Genomic DNA, 15406 nt, shown 5'->3' with positions numbered 1-15406 from the left:
GATCTGAGTTTAACAGCAGGGCTTGGTAATGAGTCATCCTGGCATTTGTTAGCCATCTGTCGGGTGGCTGGCGAATTACATTTTCTAATGCATGGGGGGCTGTTATCGTTAGGTTCTGCCCCAAAGTCAGTTTGTCAGCATCTTTGACCAAAGCGGCCACCGCGGCGATTATTTTTAAACAGGCGGGCCATCCTGCTGCCACAGGATCCAATTTCTTTGATAGGTACGCAACCGGGCGATTCCAGGGGCCCAGTTTCTGAGTTAGTACTCCCTTTGCGATGCCTTTATTCTCGGCCACGTACAGATGAAAAGGCTTAGTAACATCTGGTAGCCCCAGAGCCGGGGCTGATAGTAGGGCTCGTTTAATTCGGTCAAAAGCCCGTTGTTCTTTATCACCCCAAGCAAAAGGGATGCCATTTTTGGTCAGGGGATATAAAGGGGCTGCTAATTCAGCAAACCCCGGAATCCATAGCCTACAAAATCCGGCCGTCCCCAAAAATTCCCTAACTTGTTTGGGACTCTTGGGGGCCGGTATCCGGGCAACAGTGTCTTTCCTGCTTTCCGAAAGCCATCTCTGTCCTCCTTTTAACAAGTACCCCAGGTAACTAACCTGTCGTTGACATATTTGTGCTTTCTTTGCTGAAGCCCGATATCCCAATGTTCCCAGTTCTGTTAACAGCCTCTCGGTTCCCTTGATGCAGTCTTCTTGGGTTTCAGCAGCTAAAAGAATATCATCGACATATTGAAGTAGAGTTACCTGGGGATTGGATTCTCTATAAGATGCCAAATCCTGGTGGAGAGCCTCATCAAAAATGGTGGGGGAGTTCTTGAATCCTTGTGGCAGGCGAGTCCATGTCAGCTGGCCTGACATCCCAGAGGCTGGATCCTTCCACTCGAAGGCAAAGTAAGGCTGACTGAGAGAAGAAAGTCTCAGGCAGAAGAAAGCATCTTTAAGATCCAAAACAGTGTACCAAGTGTGCTGAGGTGGAAGAGTACTTAAGAGATTGTAGGGGTTGGGTACCGTGGGGTGGAGGTCCATCACCCGCTTATTTACCTCTCGTAGGTCTTGTACCGGTCGGTAATTATTAGTTCCTGGCTTTTTAACTGGCAAAAGAGGGGTATTCCATGCAGATTGGCACCTTACCAGGATCCCTAATTCCAGTAACCTTTGTATTTGAGGACGGATGCCATCTCGGGCTTCTTTACTCATGGGGTATTGGCGGACCGTTACTGGGGTGGCGGTTGTTTTAAGTTCTACCACCACAGGGGGCCGATATTTTGCCATTCCCATACCGGCAGTTTCTGCCCAAGCCTGTGGAAACCTAGTCATCCAATCCTGCATGTCAGCTTGTGGAGGCGAGGGTGTTTCATATATCCTGTGTTCATCTTCCAGTTTCATGGTCAAGATTTGGAGTAATCTCCCTTGGTTGTCAGTTATGGTGGGCCCTTCTGGTTGAAAGTGGATTTGGGCCCCCACCTTAGAGAGTAAGTCTCTACCTAGCAGAGGGTATGGGCACTCAGGTATGACCAAGAATGAGTGGGTTACTCGTCCCACCCCAAGATCTACTGTCCTTCGGGTGGTCCATGAGTACTGCTTATTTCCAGTGGCCCCCTGGACCCATGACCTTTTAGTTGAAAGGGGGCCCTTTGAATGAAGGAGGACTGAGTGCTGGGCTCCGGTGTCCACCAAGAACTGGACGGGTTCCCCCTCCACTTTAAGAGTTACCCTGGGCTCGGGGAGAGGGTCCGAGCCCTGACTTCCCTAATCTTCCTCTTCCAATGTTAAGATTTTATCTCTGGTTGGCCTTCCCCCGTTCCTTTTTTAGGGCATTCTCTTGCCCAATGACCTTTTTCTTTACAGTAGGCACATTGGTCCTTGTCTAATGGCCGCCTTCTATCCGTTGTTCGCCCTTCCTGTCTATTTCTGTCTCTACTGTTTCCTCCTCTGACTACAGTGGCCAGTATCTTACTCAAATGTCTTTCTTGCCTCTTATCTCGTCTTACCTCACGAGCCTCTTGTTCCTTCTGCTTTCTTTCTTCCCTTTCTTCCTCTGTCTCCCTCTTATTATATACCTTATCTGCCTCTTTTACTAAGTCCTGAAGGGAGAAACCTTGTAGGCCATCCAGCCTTTGTAACTTCTTTCTAATATCAGGGGCCGCCTGGTCAATAAAGGCCATTGCTATGGTGGCCTTATGTTCCTCAGAGGTTGGATCATAAGGAGTGAATCGTCTAAAAGCCTCCATTAAGCGTTCTAGGAACACGGTTGGCGATTCCTGGGGCCCCTGAGTTACCTCTCTTACCTTAGCCAAATTCGTGGGGCGCCTGGCCGCTCCATGGAGACCCGCCACCAGAGCCTGGCGATACATTTTCAGGTGCTCCTTACCTTCCAGGGTATTAAAGTCCCAATTCGGCCTGACGAGTGGAAAACCGGCATCAATCTCATTAGGCAACTGGGTAGGTTGTCCATTGGCGCCTAACACATTCTTTCTAGCCTCCAGGAGAACCCGTTGCCTCTCCTCAGTTGTGAGGAGAGTCTGGAGGAGCTGTTGACAATCATCCCAGGTGGGTTGGTGGGAGAAGACAAGAGACTCTATTAGAGCAGTAAGAGCCTGTGGGTTTTCAGAGAAAGTAGGGTTATGCATCTTCCAATTATAAAGATCTGCGGAGGAAAAGGGCCAGTATTGAAGGGGCCTATTCCCGTGGTTATCGGGGGGGCCATATTCTCTAAGGGGTAAAGCAGTAGAATCCGGGGAAACAGCCCTCCGGCTTCTGGTGCCCGCCGAGGGACCCCCCCTTTCCGCCATAACAGGTGGCCCTACTGGTGTGGAGGGTTGTGAAGCTGGGGGTCCTAGGGGCGACATGGGATTTAGGGCCGGAGGATAAGGAGGTGGGGAATCTAGAAGAAGCAAATCAGACTGCAGGTCAGGATATATCGCCTTTGGCGGGTCCGGGGCAGCAGATGACTTTTCCGTGTCTGGGGTTTTCTTCAGGGCCAATATCTCCGATTGTGCTGGAGCGCATGCAGACGTGCCTGTTGAGGAAACAAAGGGCCGGACCCACGGAGGCGGGGAGAGAACTAGATCTTCCCAGACCAGGATATATGGTATCTGGTCTGGGTGTCCGTGGGGTCCTGTGTTAAAGACCCTAGACTTGACTAGCCCAACCTTATCTAACAAAAAAGATCCTTCGGGTGGCCACCCTGTCTGAAATGTAGGCCACTCAGAGGTACACAGCGTTTGCCATTTTCCTTTCCTTACTTCTACCGAAAGGTTGTGGGCCCTAGCCCTAACTTCGGTCCAGTGGCTTAGGGTAAGAGAAAGAGGAGTCGTCATAGTTTGTCCCATTGTCGTCCGTCAAAAGAAAGATAATAGTACAGAAAAACAATAAAATTTCAAAAGACACACATTGATATTGCCGCCGCGAACTTAAACCCGAAACCAACTCAAATTCAGATGGCAGCTTATATAACCTGCCAGAACCAGATGAAGGGGAGACAAAATTTGTTTCTCCTTCCAGATGGACCACCAGGGCGTCCCCCGGGGCCCGTGGACACCAGCTTTCGGCACGTCTGCCTAGCCAGGAGTCCAATACAGATTCCACAGCAAGCCGGTTCACACGGCTTTTTCCTAATGGCGGCTAGCAACAAACAAACGACAAACAAACAGACAATTGGGCTCGAGCCTACCTGATACCTCCGACTCCCGATGTTCTTGTGACCCGGGGGCGAGTGGGGATCCCGGACGAGCCCCCAAATGTTAGACCCAAGCGGTCTACGAGGGATTCCAACTCGCCCAAGAACCGCCAAGAGTCGAGAGCCGTTGCAACACGCAAGAGGTTTATTAGGAGCCGATGCACCGGGGTTCCCTGAACCTCACGCAGGAGGCCGATGGGGAACCCCTAAAAGCGGAATCACATACTTTTTATAGGTTTATTTATTCATAGGGCGGGTATATTCTCACAATGATTGGGTAAATGTGGTGACTTTTGAATTCATTGGCTTAGGAACTTTTGTCCCACCTTCTGGCCGTTATAGTTGTCTGTTCATTGTGGCGGTTAGGGCGTATACCTGTTACGGGCAACTGGAAAATTACCCGCTGTCTGGCAAGTCCCCGTCAACTGAAAAACTCCAAGAATTGGTTTCGATAGGGAGAAGGAGTGGCGCACGATAGGGAGAAGAATTGGTTTCGATAGGGAGAAGGAGTGGCGCACGATAGGGAGAAGAATTGGTTTACGGGAACAAGTGAGGGGGTGGAAAGTCCCTAAAGGCCCCACAGGGCTCCTGGGCATGGAGGCCTTTTTGTCTCCCATTTCTTGTAGGCAAGACTCTGGCTTCCATGACCTTCCCTGAGTTCCAAAGAGCAGATTTGGAACAGTTGCTAATCACGGGAGGAGCAGTCAGGAAACCACCTGAGGCAAGAATAAAGGGACCGGAGAAGCTCATCAAGATTAGGAGACCTTGACCACCTGAGACCCTGCACATACCCTAATCTTGTCAGCAACCCCACCCTTTTGAAACTTTGCATAAGAAAGAAGAATGCAAGACTGTTACTGCCTTGATCCTTACCACATACCCCTGACCATAAGACTCGACTATAAGACCTCTCCCTATTCCCCAGGGAGGGGGGCACATTTCTTGAGGCGCTAGCCTGCTGTGTTCCCTTTTTGCCTGGCAAAGAATAAAGCCACCCTTTCTTTTTCCTCCAAAACTCTGTCTCCGTATCTCATTTTGGCATTGGTATACAGGGAGCCAATATTTTGACATCAATCCTGAATCATGAATGCCTCCTGGGAGGTCCTTTCTAACTTGAAGATATAAATTCAGGGGAGCTGGGACTTCCCTGGTGGTGTAGTGGTTAATAATCTGCCTGGCAAGGCAGGGGACACAGGTTCAAGCCCTGGTCCGGGAAGATCCCACATGCCGTGGAGCAACTAAGCCCATTTGCCACAACTACTGAGTCTATACTCTAGAGCCCGTGAGCCATATCTGAGCCCACGTGCCACAACTACTGAAGCCTGCGTGCCTAGAGCCTGTGTTCCACAAGAGAAGCCACCGCAACGAGAAGCCTGCACACCGCAACAAAGAGTAGCCCCCGCTCGCTGCAACTAGAGAAAGCCTGCGTACAGCAATGAAGACCCAACACAGCCAAAAATAAATAAATAAATAAATTTATATTAAAAAAAACAAACAAACCAGGGCTTCCCTGGTGGTGCAGTGGTTGAGAGTCCGCCTGCCAATGCAGGGGACACGGGTTCGTGCCCCGGTCCGGGAAGATCCCACATACCGCGGAGCGGCTAGGCCCATAAGCCAGGGCCGCTGGGCCTGCGCGTCCGGAGCCTGTGCTCCGCGGCGGGAGAGGCCACAGTGGTGAGAGGCCCACGTACCGCAAAAACAAACAAACAATAAATTCAGGGGGGCTGACCAATGTGGCATCTCAGCTTGTGAACAGTTAAGGGCATAGTTAGATAATGTAAGAGGCACTTTCTGGTTATGCTCCAGCCATCTAGGCGGTTCATAGGCCTAAGGAGAATGATAACTATCACAGATAAGGATAAAACCTGTCAGGGCACAAACCATTTCTGCTAAGGTGGCACTGTTAATGGACAGATTGGATTTTTTGATGATAAATTCAGCAGTTGGAAAGGTTACTCCCCTTAGCAATGGCCTGGGAGATATGGGTTATGGTGTTATCTTTCCAGGCCAATGCCAGAGTAAAGGAAAGAGAAAAGAAGAAAGGGTTTCATGTTAAAGTAGGAAGTCGTTCTGAGGTGGAAGCAGTCTACATCGATGTCAGCTACTTCTTTTCCCTGTCGACTTGACTTGGAGGTCTCCAGCATCTGCACAGGACCAGATGTCAGGTGGTGCCTTCTTTAGCTGTGAGATATGTACCCAAGGTTCAAGTCCCTGAAGTTTAACTGCTATCTGGATAGTGAGGAAGACCTAGTATAGTCCCTTCCAAGGAAATTTAAGGGCAGTCTGTTCTTAGTGATTCCTAATCAGAAGGGTGGGGAAAAATTAGAAACAGTAGTTTGGAGAATCATAGCCAGATATTTGAGGAAAGTAAAACCTTAAAGACAATTAACAGGACTAGAATCGAGTATCTACAAAGATGCAAATATAATTTTTCTCTCTACAATTATCCCCATTTTTTACCAAACATAATCATAGTAAAACTAATTTGTTTGCAATAAACTTGTCTTGATTATTTACATAAATGCAACAAGAATATTAATTGACCATATAAGCTCTTTTTAAGCCTGCTTTGCTGAAACTTTTCATAAGGAATCTCAGATTGCACTCTTACAGCCTCTGAGGCCAGTAAGCCAAGCCAAGAACTCACCATCAGTTTGGGTGAATTCGTCTCTTCTCAACGTACCCACAAAGATCTTGAGGTTCCTGGGCCTGCCAAGAAATGACCTTCCTTATTCACCTCTTAAGGCTGCTGGGAACCCTGTAAGCAGAATACCAGGCCAATTTTCCCAAGGGGCTTTATTGGCTTTATAAAGTCAACAGTTTCCTTTTTTTTCTCTTTTTTCACCATGCCACACAGCTTATGGGATCGTAGTACCTCAACCAGGGATTGAACCCATGCCCCCTGCAGTGGACCATGAGGGAATTCCCAAGTCAACAGTTTCTTAAAGCTGTCTGGTCATATTTGAGTCTATGCACATCTCTCTCAAATGTGACATTCCAGTCAAAGCCTTGGTAATATAGCTAATGTTTCCAACTGTGCCCCATTACAAGGAGAACAGATTCTTATTGCTTAACAACTATGTTTAGATTACCCATAAAAACTTCACGAGACATTAGACAAAATCAGCCATCATCCCAAGCTATTTTGTTGTTGTTGACAAATTTTATAACAGAGATAACATGAGCTCACTTAACTTTCAGTACATCTAGGTAGAATAAGAACATTATATTTAATGCTGATAACTCTAAAGTCATGCCTGTTTTAATTAAACCAACAAACTTAAACTAGCTTTCATTTACTAAAGATTAATCTTAGATCATATGAACCTGAAAAAACATTTAAATCTCTATTATATTTCTGAGATTTTTAGGAATACTTAATTCATAAGTGTTTAATTTTCTTTAAGCCAATCAAATAAGAGTTTTATGAACTCATTTTGGCAATACCACCCAGAGGTAGAAAATACATCAAACACACACACACACACAGAGATATAGATATAGATATGGGGGGGACATAAAAATACAGATAGACACAAACAGAGACCTTATAGTTTTCATTTAAAACTTTTAGCTATGAGACAGGTTATGGTAATGCAAAACTCACTAGCTTATGGAATAAGTTAAGTTTACCTGCTCAGATGGCTAAAGCTTTTTCTACTAATATTTCTGGAGAAGACCTCTCCCCCCTCCCCCTTTTTTCCCCCCTTCTGTTAAGAAATAACTCCCTGAAGCTTGCATTTCAAGGAGAAGGTCTAGATAAAAAACAAGAGTTCCGGGCTTCCCTGGTGGCACAGTGATTGAGAGTCCGCCTGCCGATGCAGGGGACACGGGTTCGTGCCCCGGTCTGGAAAGATCCCACATGCCGCGGAGCGGCTGGGCCCGTAAGCCATGGCCGCTGAGCCTGTGCGTGTGCTCCGCAAAGGGAGAGGCCACAACAGTGAGAGGCCTGCGTACCACAAAACAAAAAAACAAAAAAAAACTGGAGAGGACCAGGTAGAACATTTACATATAAAAGGCATGGGGGAAAAAAATGCAAGCTCCTCCAGGAAGGACTTTTGTTCCCTAAGGCCAGAATTTTTACCATAGCTACAAGTCTTTTGAGATGAATAGGCAAGGTTAATTGTTAAAAAGGAAACAGTGAATTGTTTCTGGAGCCAAATTTTTGTTTTTGTAAAGATCTGTAAGATAAGGACAGTTGCTTTTCGTTTATTAAGGAATCGCAGTGCAACTTAAATGACATCATAAGTTGGTCCACCCACACAACCACATTAGCTTCAATTTGCTTTTTTATTTTTATTTTTTTTTGTTGGCCATGCTGCACGGCTTGTGGGATCTTAGTTCCCTGACCAGGGATCAAACTTGGGCCCTCGACAGTGAAAGTGCCCAGTCCTAACCACTGGACTGCCAGGGAATTCTGTTTGCTTTTTTATATATCAGGAAGATTCCCAGCTTAGATGTAAATCAAAAGATTTCTATGTTCTGGATTAGAGCTCTGTGTCTTTGGAATGTTTTAGTAAATCCTTCCACAAGGCTTTAAAGTTTAAGGCTTTTCTTTCCCTCTGTTTACATAGTTTTATTTTAGCTTAAGGGAGAAGGCCTAAAAAACTCTCTTAAATATCTTGTTAGTTTCTAGCTGGGACAAACAGTAAATATTTCTGGTAGTACTGAACAACCCCTCCTTGGATGTAAGCGGAATCAAAAAGGGTACAAAGGATACTACCTTCCCAAGATCCAGAGTCACTCCCAAAAAGTAGCCAAAAGAAGGAACTGACAACCTGTATGTCTGAGGCAGGCAGAAAGCCAGGCCAAGTTCTTAAGACTCAAGACAAGATAAGCAAGAAGGCAATAACTATCCCTGGGAGGGACTTCCCTGGCAGTTCAGTGGTTAGGACACAGTGCTTTCACTGCCATGGACCCGGGTTCAATCCCTGGTTGGGGAACTAAGATCTTGCAAGCTGTGTGGCACGGCCAAAAAAAAAAAAAACAAAAACAAACCTATCCCTGGAAGAGAAAGAATCAATAACAAATGGGTCTGGATTTGGAAAGCAAGGGACAGTGTAAAATTTAATTCTCCTCTCTCAACCGGGCACCACAGACAGAGATTTGGGAGAGCTGATCTGGTAAGAATTCTCACTCTTTGCTGGCTTCTGCCAGTTTTCCCAGGAGCCACTCTGTAGGCTCTGGTATCTATCAGAATTTGGCAAGATTCTTCATTAATTTAATTTTAAATTTTTCGCTGTTTAAGAGATTAATGTAGAAGTTTATCAGAAAAATCCCTCAGAGTCTCGTCAACTCAGGGAGGGGCCCATTTGGGGGCCCTCCTTCGAGGGTAGATATGGGGCCTTCAGCAAGGCTACTAGCTTGGCAGATTTTGTTTACAGTCTTGCTTTTTTTTTTTAAGGCTGCGCCGTGCATCATGCAGGATCTTAGTTCCCCAACCAGGGATCAAACCTGTGCCCTCTGCAGTGGAAGCAGTGTGGAGTTCTAGCCACTGGACCTCCAGGGAAGTCCCTTAAATGATCTTATTGAATTGGAACATTTGTAATAATGGACTTTGTAATTCTAGGTTGTTTTCAATAAGATTTTTGCTTTTTTTGTAGATATCTATGGCTTGCGGGACCATAGTTCTTAGACATAAACTAAGCAGTTGTGCTGGAAGGTGGTGTGCTCAACACTTTGGAATTTAAAGATCCCATTTTTATTAAATAATTAATTAGCTAAGATTTTGGGTCTCTTGGACCCAAACTAATACCTTTTTTTTTCTTTAATTTGGTTGTGCCGGGTCTTAGTTGTGGCTCATATGCTCCTTAGTTGTGGTATGTGAACTCTTAGTTGTGGCATGCATGTGGCATCTAGTTCCCTGACCAGGGATTGAACCCGGGCCCCCTGCATTGGGAGCATGGAGTCTTAACCACTGCAGCACCCGGGAAGTCCCCTAAACTAATACTTGAAAGGGGTGTGCAGCTGAATTGGGAATTGTGTGATGTTTTACAGTGTACCTTGTTGGATGGAAATTTTCTTGAGGTTGGCAGGTGCCCTAGTGTCAATCTAACCTGTTCCATAACCAGCTGATCCTAACAAAGGAGTCTTTGGGTCGGTGGCAAGTGCTCTATTAGCTTTTAAATGCTCAACGCATGCCCACCAATTTTGTGGCTGCTTCCAAGATTTCCATTAGCAATAGCCTTTACCTACACAAAACACAATGGACCCAGTCCAGTTTAAGCCTGGATCCAGTCTGGTTTTTAAGTCAGACCCAGTGTGACTCTGGCCAGAAACCACCAATAGTCCCTGATGTGGAATCTGGGAATACAACCAAATCCTGGGGTTTTCCACTCAAAATGGGGAACAGTGGAAAGCCAATCAGATTCGAAGCTCAATGGAAAGAGAGCAGAGCTCAGAACTGAGGTGAACTTACCCACAATCTTCAGAAATGGCGAGAAGGAGACCTCAAAAGGGTTCGTGGGTATGCCTGTGTTTCTTTATGTCCCTAAAGCCATCAGAAGCGTCCTTCCTCAGTCCAACTGCTGCCACCACATCTGTTAAAAAACAAAATTCAGCTGAGTAAATTTGAAGATCTAATTGGTTTTATTCAATGATTCATGAATTGGGTAGCATCCCATCTAGCAGATAGAAAGGAACTCTGAGGAGCTGTATAAAATTGAAGGCTTTTACAGGCAGCAGGGAATGGGAAAAGGAAGTTTCTAGCAAAGAACAATGTTTTAGGCAAGGTGACCTTCCTATGGGGGACAGATGGGATCTATAGGGTGGGTTATCTCACTAGTGCTGACCAGGTAATTCATAGTCAAGTGGTTAAAGGTCACATTCCAGGGAGAGGCTGAAACTGCAATTAGGTTAGGTACTAAGTCTTGGTTTGTTGACATGGGGTTTAGCACAAGTGACTCCATTTTGGGTCTGTTGTTTCTTTTTTAACATGTGAGAAGAAAGAAATCATTTAAAGGTAGAATTCTTAATGAAAGGGAAAGCAGAAATTTAAAACTCGAAAAATTCTCAGCCTATCCATATTGAAAGAAATAAGAAAACTCATTTGAGAGAGAATGCAAAGTGTGTGGCAGGATCTGATAAGAAGATTGGTATGGATCTACCACTCCAACAGAAGCTGGGAGCTATTCAAGACAATGGGGAGATTGCTTGGTCATCTAAAAGAAGACAGGACCTATTATCCAAGACAATAGAAGAATGACCCCGAAGGCACTCCCATCACAGTCCCAAACTGAAAGGGCATGTGGGGCAGAACAATTTCAAAGGAGAAGCTTCTGCTGCCTGGCACCCTCTCACATCCCAGGCTCTGCTCCCCCCTCCCCAAATTCTGGTACCTGGCACCTCAGCTACCCCAGGTGTAGTGCAGGCCATGGCGATGGTCCTTTCAGAGGGCACAGGTAGTAAATCTTGTCAGTGTCCTCAGCACCAGATGTGGCTACCTCCACCCAGATTCCAAAGGATGGACTGTTTTGGAGCCTCTGATGTGCAAAACAGAGGGCCGCTTTTGGGTACAGTAGAGAGCTCCTGTTAGAGCAATGCCCAGCAGAGTTGTGGGGATGGGACTACCCTCAAACCCCCAAACTGGTAGAGCCACTGGCATGAGATTCCACCTCTCGAGCCACAGGCACGGGACTCCAACCCATGAGAGCTGGGGTGGGGCCACCCGTTAGTCCAAAGTGCAGGTCCCTGCCCCAGCGTGCCTTAAGGTTTTGGACTTGCGTGGGACCTCTTATCCCTTTTTTCTTCTCTATTTCTCCTTTTTGGAATAGGAACATCTATGCTACGCCTGTCCCACCATTGTATTTTGGAAGCACATAACTTGTTTGACTTCATGGATTCATAGCTGGAAACCAATTGCCATAAGCTGAATCTACCCGGAATCTCACCCATGTAAAAAATTAATAGGGACTTCCCTGGTGGTCCAGTGGTTAAGACTTCGCCTTCTTATGCGGGGGGGCGGGTAGGTTCCATCCCTGGTCAGGGAGCTAAGATCCCACATACCTCGTGGCCAAAAAAACCCCACATAAAACAGAAGCAATGTTGTAACAAATTCAATAAAGACTTTAAAAAAATTAATAAACGGAAGCTTCAATTAAATAGTCAGGAGACCAGAAGAGGGAGCTCTCAAACCATGCAATGACAGCAGAGCCCAACAAGCAGACAGACTAGTCTTCCTTCCCGGCAAGGACTCAGCCAATGAAAAGTCATGGGCTTTGTTCATAGTCCTCCCAACTTCCTTTTCCCCTCTATAAAAGCATTCTCCTTTCCTTGCCTTGCAGGGACTTGCCATGGTTGCAGACCCCAAACTGCAATTCTCCACTGATTCTGAATAAACCCCTATTTGCTGGAGAAATAACCTGGAGTCTATTTGTTTTAGGTCAACACCCATATCTAATTTAGATGAGAATTTGGACTTAGACTTTTGAGTTGACACTGGAACAGGTTTAAGACTTTTGGGGTTACTGGGATGGAATGAATGTATTTTTCATGTGAGAAGGACATGAATTTTGAGTGGGCAGGGGCAGAACGCATGGTCTGAATGTTTGTGTCCCCCCAAAATTTACATACTGAATCCTCCAAAAGATGATGGTGTTAGTAGGTAGGCTTTGGGAGGTGCTTAAATCATGAGGGTGAAGCCTTCATGAAAGGGATTAGTGCCTTTATAAAAGGGGCTCCAGAGAGATCCCTCAGCCCTTCCACCCTCTGAGGACACAGCAAGAAGGTGCTTGCAACAAACTGGGAAGAGGGCCCTCACCAGGTGACTGTGCTGGTGCCTTGATCTTGCACTTCCAAGTCTTCAGGACTGTGCAATAAATTTTCTGTTCTTTATAAGTTGCCCGGTCTGTGTTATATTGTTATAGCAGCCCGAATAGACTAATACAGAAAGACATCCTGTGTTTATGGATTGGAAGACTTAATATTAAGATGACAAACTACCCGAAGTGATCAGAACAAAGCAGCAAGACTCACACTTCCGACTTCAAAACTTACCACAAAGCTACAGTAATGAAAACAGTGTAGTAATGGCATAAGGACAGACACATAGACAGATGGAACAGAACAGATAATCCAGAAATAAATCCTCACGTATATGGTCAGTTGATTTTCAACAAGAGTGTTAAGACCATTCAATGAGGAAAGGACAGTCTTCAACAAATGTTGCTAGGAAAACAATATCCATATGCAAAAGAAGATGGACCCCTACCGTATGCCATTTACAAAAGTAACTCAAAATGGATCAAAGACCTAAGCTTAAGAGCTAAAACTATAAAACTGTTAGAATAACATGGCAAAAAATGTTCACGACATCGGATTTGGCAATGATTTCTCCAATATGACACCAAAAGCATAAGCAAAAAAGGAAAAAGATAATTGGACTTGATTAAAATTTAAAACTTTTGTGCATCAAAGGACACTCTTAGAGTGAAAAGAAAACCCACAGAATGGAGGAAATATTTGTAAATCCATGTATCTATCAAAGAATTAATAACTAGACTATATGAAGAACTCCTATAACAACAAAAAATAAACAATCCAATTTAAAAATGGTTAAAGGACTGAACAGACATATCTCCAAAGTTTCTCAGTAAAACAGCCTGCAAGGAACTTAACAAAATAGACATCCTCCAAAGAATGCCAAGTAAACAAGATGTTCAACACCATTAGTCATTAGGGAAATGTAAATCAAAACCACAATGAGATAGATACCACTACATGCCCATTAGGATGGCTATTATTAAAAAAATCAGAACATAAAAAGTATTGATGAGGATGTTGAGAAGTTAGAACCCTCATGCATTGCTGGTGATAATGTAAAATGGTGCAGATGCTGTGGAAAGCAGTTTAGCATTTCTTCAAAAAGTTATCACTTGATCCAGCAATTCTACTCCTAGGTTATACACTAATAAGTGAAAACAGGGACTCAGATGCTGGTACACTAATGTTCATAATAGCATTATTTAAAATAGCCAAAAGATAGAAACAACACAAGTGTCCATCAACAGATGAATGAATAAACAAAATATTGTATATACATACAATGGAATATTATTCAGCCACAAAAAGGAATCTGATACATGTTACAACATGGATGAACACTGAAAACATCATGCTGAGTGAAGGAAGTCAGACACAAAAGGACAAATATTGTATGACTCCAGTTATATGTGGTACCTAGAATAGGCAAATTCATAGAGACGGATAGCAGAATAGAGGTTACCTGGAACTGGAGAAAGGGAGAAAAGGAGGGTTGTTTAGTTTGCATTTCTTAGAATTTTATATAAATGAAAACATAAAATATATACTTCACTTTTTTTGTCCAACTTATTTCACGAAGGATAATTTTCTGATATTCAGGTATGTTGTTGGTATCAACAGTTCATTCTGATTTATGGCATACTATTCCACAGTTAAGTATGTACCATGATTTGTTTACATAGTCACCTTCTGATGGACATTTGGGTTATTTCAAGTTCTTGGCTAATACAAGTAAAACTGCTATGAACATTTGTGTGCAAGTCTTTGTATAGACACATGCTTTCATTTCTTGTGGGTAAATACTTAGGTGTGAAATGGCTACTATATATAAATGTATATTTAACTTTTAAAGAAACTTCCAAACTGTTTTTCCAAAATCTCATGTAGCTGTGTATGAGAATTCCTAGTTGCTCCTCATCTTTACCTACACTTCGTACGGCCAATCTTTTAAATTTTAGCCTTTCTGATATGTATGTAGTAGTATTTCATTGTGGTTTTAATTTGCATTTCTATAATGACTAATGATATCAAGCAATTTCTATGTCTTTTCTATCAAGTTATGAGAGTTCTTCATATATTCTGAATACTTGTCCTTTATCAAGCATGCAATCTACAAATATTTTGTCTGTGGCTTGTTTTTTGTTCAGTTCTTTCCAGGCTGTCTTAAGAAACTCAGTTCCTTATTGGCTGGAGGCTGCCCTCAGCTCCTTGTTGCTGGGCCTCTCTACAGGCAGCTCAAACGTGGCAGACTGCTGCATAAAAGCAAATGAGTCAGATTGTGTGAACAAGACAAAAGCCACAGTCTTTCATAATCTAACCTTCAAAGTGATGTAACTTCTGCTGTGTCCTATTTCTTAGATGAAAGTCACCAGGTGCAGCCTATATTCAAGGGGAAAGGAAAATGCAAATGTATGAGTACCAGGAGGCAGATACCATTTCAGAAACTGCATTCAGAAGATACACGGATGCCTGTCACAAATACTATCTTCAAAATTCTGTTTTCAGTACTTTAATTTTCCTGATTTTCATCTCCCTGGAATTTCTGAATGTTGCTATATATACTATTCTCCTCCTAATCTTTATTTTTGTTTCTTTGCTTTCTAATGAAAGAGTTCAATTGAACATTCTCACTAATTCAATGAATAGAATCCAGTCTACTACTTACCTGTGTTTTTTATTCCAACTATTATATTTTTCACTTAATATATTTGATTATTTTATGATTCTTGTTTCATACTGGTAGTATCTTACCTCTTCAATATTTATCATGCCATCTTTAAATTATTGGTTGTCTTTTCAAGTAGTTCTGCTTCAAATGGTATTCACTTTTTCTTTTGAGGCAGTTTTCAGGTATCCAACTGCTCTGACTTATGAGTCCAAATTCTCCTGGGGTATGGGTTATAACTCTGGGATGGTATACTGGACAAGGGTCAAAGACCAGAATGTCAAGTTTT

The sequence above is a fragment of the Phocoena sinus genome, chromosome 8, assembly GCF_008692025.1.
Source record: "Phocoena sinus isolate mPhoSin1 chromosome 8, mPhoSin1.pri, whole genome shotgun sequence".
Classification (NCBI taxonomy): domain Eukaryota; kingdom Metazoa; phylum Chordata; class Mammalia; order Artiodactyla; family Phocoenidae; genus Phocoena; species Phocoena sinus.
This window is presented reverse-complemented; position numbering follows the sequence as displayed.